Here is an 8,391-nt window from a genome sequence, read left to right as displayed (position 1 = left end):
CCGCTGATGACAGCTATTAATTTAAAGGGGACAGTCTGCTGAACAGTTATACTATAAGCTGATGGTCAGCTTATAGTAGAACTGTAAATGCCAGGTCCGTATGGCATACTGACCTGGCCAGCTGGAAGCACTTTTGTAGGTCCGTATGCCATACGTCCTTGGCAGCGAAAGGGTTAATAGAGATTAGATTAAAATCTAAGGGGTCTATTCACAAAGCAGCCGAAGGATCTAGCCGTAGCGCTGCTGCACGGGCTATTCACTATAGCTCGTAGAGCTCCCGAAGTCGGCCGGGCGGCTCAGCCAAGCCGAACTCAGCGTCCCTGGTTACCAGCTAACCAGGGACACTGATCTCCAGACAGCCTAACTCTCCCGGGCTTTCCGGGAGTCTCCCGCCCCTGGCCGCCCAGGAGAGAATCAGTTGGATCCACATGTTGGATTGGCTGAGTCTAATTCCTTCTGCACTTTGGGTCGGCCGAACATGCTGAGTATGTTCGGCCGGCCCGAAACCACGCAAAGCCCCCCAATATACGGCTGAAATCAGCCGTACCAGCCTGAAGTGAATAGCCGAACAGCGTTCTGCTCATTTCGCTGTAGGTCGGTCATTCACTCGGCTGCCTATGGCAGCTTAGTGAATAGACCCCTAAGTGTGCATAATAGTGGAATAGGAGTCAACATATTTTCAAGCTCCTTTAAAATGTATAGTTATTACGCATTGATGTAAATCACCAAAACAGTCATTTATAGTAAATAACTAGTCTCAAAGTTGTCTGAGATTCAGAAAGTTAAACAAAATATTTCAAATCAAGCTATTCTCTTCTGCTAACACCATCCTGCAGTTAAAATGTATGCATACCAAAGTACAATGTAAATGTAAGCACACTTCCTAATACATTAAAAAAAAAAGCTGAAATCAATAAGAAGGATGAGACATTCATTGTTATTCCAAAGCAATGCTTCCAAATTGACAATTGTTAAGCCTTTTAAGTAAATTGACATTCACAATGAATGACATTGGTTTGACTTACACTTAACTGAATTAGAAATATATTTTTCAAAAAAGGTTTTCTATCTATCTATCTATCTATCTATCTATCTATCTATCTATTTATCTTTCTATCTATCTATCGGAATGCAGTGTTTATTATCAAGGATGTCTTTAATATTGATTGGACCCTGGGCAAATATTTTCCTGGGCCCCTCCGCCACCTACCCGCCCCTCTCCCGCCATGCACTTTCCGCTCTCCAAAAGAGCAGATAGGAGGAGACGTCAAAGGGAGACGTGAGACATCACGCGGTCGCGCTATGCAGGGACAGAGCAACACTATGCAATATTTCAAATATTTCAATGTGGATCGCATAGTAAACTGAACGGTGAAACGTGTGTAACTTTGCGGGCTCAAGGGGCAGCTGCTTTGGGCCCCAAGACAATGGCTGGGCCTGGGGCAGCTGCCCCATTTTGCCCTGCGTTAAAGATGGCCCTGTTTATTATGACTGAAGTAATGCACTATGTCAATATAACATAATTGGTTTTATTTGGACTTATAATTTAATAATCGTAAATTGGACCTAAACTCAAAAAAAGAAGATTTGCTCTACTTTAGGGAACATCTAAAAATGTTATTTGTACCTAAACAGTACCTTGAAAATTAATTTTTTTGCACAAAATATTCCAGGAAAATAGCAGTGCACTTTATTTGTATAGGTAATCCATTTCTGTTGCCTCATAGCGGTATACCTGCTGTATGAGATCTAAAGCACTTCTGCCTCAGACTGGTAGTCTCCCCAGATTTGAAGTGAGATTTGGTGAAGACACTACCATGCTGCTCACTGTTCTCCTTACTAGAGGCTCTGACATAAGGAACCAACACCCTGTCTCTACCAAGATGGCCACTTCCACATGGAGACACAGAACAAAGCATTGCAAGTCAGTAATGGTGAAAAGATGCGCTGCAAGAAGACCACAGGCAATTCTTCTAACGAGTTCTGGGTCCTGTGGCTGCCATTTTGAGGCATTTGTTTTCCTCAATTCAATTCCTCTTGAAGACATACTTTAGGTCCAAACATGGTATATTATGCAATGAACATATGTGTTATGACCAGGGTTGTCAGTGCAAAAAGAGGCAGTCACAACTTTTTGGCAATGCATGTAAAAAGCTTTATGCCAAACATTGCAGAAATACCTGCTCACCATTTCTCTGAGTAGAGTTGTAGGTGGGCACAAAATATCTTACAGTACACATAGGAAAAAGCTTCCTGGTTTTTATCACCATCCTCCCATCACTCCAATACAACAAATTCCAGCTAACTGCACTTTAAACCATTTACCGTATATACTCGAGTATAAGCCGTCCCGAATATAAGCCGAGGTACCTAATTTTACCAAAAAAAACTGGGAAAAAGTATTGACCCGAATATAAGCCGAGGGTGGGAAATGAGGCAGCTACTGGTAGATAGATACCAATAAAATTACATTAATATTTATTTAAAAGAAAAATAACCTAGCTCTGTAAGTGGAAAAGGGGGTACAGGGCTACATATCATGTACTACGGATCATTTAACCCATTCATATTAGCAGAGGATAATTGTAAATCTATTGTTCAGTGCACTCTATATGTAGTATATAGTACATGTACATATAGAGTGCCTGCAACAATACATTTACAATGATCCTCTGCTAACATGAATGGGTTAAATGATCCATAGTACAGGGCTACATACAGATCATTTAATACATTCATGTTAGTATAATTGTAAATGTATTGTCTGCACTGTATTAGCAGTATATACTCTATATAGAGTATATACTGCTAATACAGTGCAGACAATACATATATAATTGCTTAATGAATCTCTCTCTCTCCCCCCCCCCGCCCTCCCCGCCCTCACTCACTGTGTCCGTGTGCCGGTGATCGATCATCACATCACGGAGAGAGCAGGGACGAGTCAGCGGCGCGCTGGTCCAGTGGGAGGAGCTCCAGGTGGGGTCCTAATTTAGCTGGCTCAGAGGTGCCTGCCTGCTAAATTACAACCCCACCTGGAGCTCCTCTCGCCTGACCCGGAGACCCGGAGACTGCCAGATGACCCCGCTCGGAGCGCTGCACACCGGAGCAGCAGTGACGCGACGCTCGGCGAGGTAAGTAAGATGACGCGCTGGCGCTGACTCGAGTATAAGCCGAGGGGGGCACTTTTCGGCTTATACTGTTTAGATTTTGTCTCCAAAATGAGGACATGTCTCCAGTTGTACATATGATCAAACAGGGGACTTCTCAACCCCCTTTGTGACAGTAACAAAGCAAAATAAACATAAAAGAAGAAAAATAAATACAAGTCAAATGTAATACAATAATAAACAAAAATAAATTTTGTTATCAATTTCTATCCAAATCATTTTAACTTTATTCTTATTATAATATGTTACAACATAGCATGATAAAACAGTTTGATAACAGGTTTACAATGGCATACAACTATTTACAGTGGCATACAACTATTAAACTTACCCAATTCAAAGGCGGGTTTATTAATGTAGATGTAAATATGGGGTCTATTCACTAAGCAGCCGAGGGCAGCCAAGTGAACAACCGACCCCAAGTGAAGTGAGCCGAACACTGTTCGGCTATTCACTTCAGGCTTGTACGGCTGATTTCAGCCGTATATCGCTGAAATCAGCCGTACATCAGCTTGCTTCGCATGGTAAACTCAGCCGATCCAACATCTACTCACTGCTGTTCAGCCTATTCTCATAGAAGCCGAACAGCAGTGAGTGAATAGCTCGGTGGCATTCGGCTCGGCAATCCTGCTCGATACCTCTGTGGTATCAAGCAGAATAGAAAAATAGTTTAAAAAGTAGAAAAAAAATAGAAAACGATTGAGCGGAACTAGCAGGGACAGCTAGCTCCGCCCAACTGTTTTCTATTGGCCGGGCGGTTCTGCTGCTGTCAAAAAAAAAAAACCTCTCCCGGAAAGTTGTACTCTGCTTGTTGATCGAGCAGAGTAAACCTTTCCCTGCTCTGTTGTCTTTTTTTTCTTCTTCTGATATCGGAGCCGTTGGCTGCCATCAGAACAAAAAAAATAAATAAGCATAGGATTGCATAGCTACATTCCTATTGGCTATTTCAATTTGCAATAGCCAATAGCGAACTAGCTATTGCACCCGCCCTCTGCTGCTATCAATCACTAGCGGGGACCTGATGGAGAACTGCAGGTCCCCTCTGCTGATTGACAACAGCAGTGGGCGGGTGCAATAGCTAGTTTGCTATTGGCTATTGCAAATTGAAATAATCCAATAGGAATGTAGCTATACATTCCTATGCTTATTTTTTATTTTTTTTGTTCTGATAGCAGCGTCAGTGGCCGGCCATTTGGCCAGCTTTGCCTTTCACCACTTCTCAGTCAAGCCGATGCATATGCGTTCGGCTCGACTGAGCCACTCGGCCGACTTCGGGAGCTGTATGGGCTATAGTAAATAGCCCGTACAGCAGCCTTTCCGTTCTACTGAACCGAAGGGGTCCTGTTGCCGAAGCTAGCCAAAGGATCAGCCGATGCTACAGTTAGATCCTTCGGCAGCTTAGTGAATAGACCCCTATGACATTAAGGTGTATATATAAATAAAAACAGTGGATGTGACTTTCTCTGCTTAATTACTGTCATTTAAAACATATGTGCTGAGAAGGTTCACCTGTAGTAGGTTTTTAGTGAATGTCAGATTACCTGCTTTATAAATAGATCACTTCATGTTTTATACACAATATATTTTTTTAAAAATCATAAAACACTGTTTTAGGCTTTTTCATTCGTTTTTTAAATTTCATTGCTGATGATCTCTTCCACCTTCTTTAAGACCCTTTCTTTCTACATACACTTGTTCCAGCATTGGTTGTATATCACTGCTCTAAATCGGTTGCCTGATGGTGACAACCATGCCTTGCCCATACAATGTGTGTTGGCACAGCTGCTTGAAGTCTACACCAAGGTTGACAATGCAGAAGCATAATTAGAAGACAGTGATAGAGGGTTGCCACCCCATAAGAAGTACTTTAACAAGGACCTACATGGTACAATCCTATAGATATTATTTTAATAAAAGCTGTAGATATAAAATGATTGAAAACAACTATTCAAGTGACCTTAACATGTTAAAGCTTATTTGATATTTTAGTGATTAGGTTTACATCTACTTTAACTGCGATCATAAATCAAGTAAAGCTTTAAGTATAAAGGCATTTAGAATTATAGTGAGGACCTTATCCATGGGGATATAATGTGGCTTCAAAGCTACAACTTAAAATATGTAATTTTAGGTAAGATCACATACATTCACATCACATTTATTTGCAAAGTTTTCCTGAAACAGAAACTTTTTCCATTTCTGTTGATGCAGAAGAGACTTGAAAACTCTACTTAACAGAAGTTACTAGAGGCAATCAAACACTCACAGGAAAATGACATGAGTCTGACATTTACTTCAGTTATGTATAAAATCATTTTACAGACAAATGACTCCCAAAGTTTTTGAAAGCAATGAATGTTATTTTGAAACAAGAAAAAAATATCTTTCAGCCTGTACTTTTGTGCTTACAATATCTGTCATTCTTAATATTAACCTGGCTAAGGAGCCTTTGGCTGCAGTGATGTTCTTGGAGCTCAAGTCCACACAATAGTTCCTTTACTGCCTTGATGTTAGTAAGTAGTCAATGGTAGGTGAATGACACTTCCACTGAAGTTTTCATACCCAGTACCCAGTATCAAGATAACAGATTTCTTTAAAGGTGCCCATACACCTTACGACCATCGCAAGACTTTTGTCTTGCGATGGTCGTATGCTTCTTGAAAGCCCATACGATCTGCCCACCTTGGACGGGCAGATCGTACTTGCGATCATCGAAAGCCCGCCCTGCTGAGGGGCGGGCTTCCGATGACGGCAATGCAGAACGGGCAGTGCGCACACCGGCCCGTTCCGCAGCTATCGGGCGAGCAGGCTAGAAACCCGCCGAGAATCGTACGATTCTCGGGTTTTCGAACATGTTGGCTCGACAAAAGACGTGCGACCGTACAGTAGAAACGGTTTCACGTCTTAGTTCACACTGCTCGATTCTCGTACGATCGCGGGATTTCGCCCGATTCTCGTATGAGAATCGAGCAGTGTATGGGCACCTTAAGAGCTAGCTAAATTAGCTAAAGCTAGTTAAGATTGGACTATAAAGTAGTGACTGATCAATCAAAAGGTAACTGAGGGAAATTGCTATCTGGTGTGAAAACAATAGTGAGAGTTATTTCCCCGCTTAAACAGTTTATATGACAGTTTGCTATTAAAGGTAGTATGCTCACCCTAATTTGTATGCGTATGTGCTTGATTACCAATCTTTTACACTTTTACACTTCAACTAGACATGTGCGATTCGGTTCGTTCCGAAATTCGTTTCGGACGAATTTTCGGAGATTCGGATTAATACAAACTTAGGGGTCTATTCACATAAGGGTGAAGAGTTTGGAGAAGGCAGGAGAAGTGAATAATCTAGGACAACATAGCAAAACTGGAAAGTGACCTGAATTGGAGAATTTTTCCAAATCAGCTATTTTGGCCTAGGTTGTTCACTTCTCCTGTCTTCTCCAAACTCTTCACCCTTTAGTGAATAGACCCCTAAGTTTGTATTAACTGGGGCACCTGTGGCATTACCTGCCAATTTCCTTGTGATGTTCAAGCACAAGGAGGAGGATCCTGTAATGTTACTATATTACGTCCAATAGCTGTATATGTGTTTAATAGAACAACATGTTGCATGAATTGTTGGGCCTGAAATTACCTTTTTGAACATTTTTATGGGCAGTGACAGGGATATTTTTTTCTCCTTTGCCCCAATTCCCATAACCACAAGCATCTTCTCTGTAACTGGCAGAATTAATTCACTCCCTACAGGCAGTGCTCATGTAAGAACATCATCACAGAAAGCTTAAACTACAGGTGGGCTTTTACACAACTAGCTGCCTGTTCAAGGAGAGCATGCAGTGGCAACCAGTCATGTAAAGTGGAAATTGATTCCCTATGTCAGGAAGCCAGACTCGGCCCTTGTGCTCGGAATCCTGTACGGGCACCTGCTATGTGCATGTGTGGGCATAGTTTGGCTCACAAAATTGTGCACCGCCAGGCGCCTCTGTGCTAGGCGTGCGCACGTTGGCATGCTCATCCCACGGCATGCGTGCCGAAGTGTGCATGCCCGTGTTGCAGATTTTCTGCACTAAACGGGCCATTTAAGGCTGTGACATTCTAACCTCCCGTACAGACTGATCTTCAGCTGTTCCCTGTACCTGTGTCCTGAACCCAGCTTCCAGTCTCTGATATTTTGGTGGTTGACTTGGCTTGGCTGTCTATTCTGCTGCTTTTCTGGATTCAGTCGACCTCGGCTTGTTTCTGATCATGCTCCTGCCTGCTGCTCTGTACTTCGCTGCCTGCAAGTTGCTGATCCGGCCTGTCCCTGACTACACCTTGTCTACTGTCCTGGTACCTCACTGCTCAACTGTTACAGATTCGGCTTGTCTTGGACTTCACTGCTACCGACACTCGTGCCTCTCCTGTCCTTTGTGCACCTGTTCCACCTCCAGGGGTTCTTGGACTTGAGCTGCAAGAGAGGCCTTCCTTGTCACCTCAGACTCCTCTAAGGTACGTGGTTCTGACACCCTAGCATTTGAAGATAAACTTCAGGAGGATTTTGGATTGCTAGGCTGCATATATAAAAGAAGGAAAAGCAAAGTCTACTAAAGGAAAGCAGTACAATCTTTGTTCTGTCTAGAGATCAGCTTTACTTTCATGTTATTTAACTAGATATGTGCGATTCTTTTCGTAAAAATTAGTTTTTCGGACTAATTTTCGTTATTCGGATATTCGGATGTATCCGAATTTCCGAATAACAGAAATGACGAATGAGAACGAAAACGAATTTGTTAACAGTAGTCTGTACGAATTTTTGTTTGTGGGTGCATTTTCGTTGCAGCAAAGTGACATTAAAAGGGGGGGCGGCTTTTTTGACGCTTTTTTTTCCTCTTCTGCAGACTAAAAAAATATATATATATTTTCTTTTTTAACTTCATTTTACTGCAACGAAAATTCGTCCACAAATGAAAATTCATACAGACTACCGCTAACAAATTTCATCCGAAACGAATTGACTTTCGGAACCGAATCCCGAAAAAAACAAAGTCCGAATCGAAACGAAACTAAATTTTTTTTTTGCCGGTGCACATGTGTATATCTAACTCAAAAACTTCTGCTTGTCCAAGCATTTTTTCTGGGCACGGAGGCCAACGCTGTTTGGCTATTCACTTCAGGCTTTTACAGCTGATTTCAGCTGTAAATCGGCTGAAATCAGCCATACATCGGCTTGCTTTGTGGCTTC

This window comes from Nanorana parkeri, unplaced genomic scaffold (assembly GCF_000935625.1).
Source record: "Nanorana parkeri isolate BGI_ZX_2015 unplaced genomic scaffold, ASM93562v1 scaffold45, whole genome shotgun sequence".
Lineage (NCBI taxonomy): Eukaryota > Metazoa > Chordata > Amphibia > Anura > Dicroglossidae > Nanorana > Nanorana parkeri.
This window is presented reverse-complemented; position numbering follows the sequence as displayed.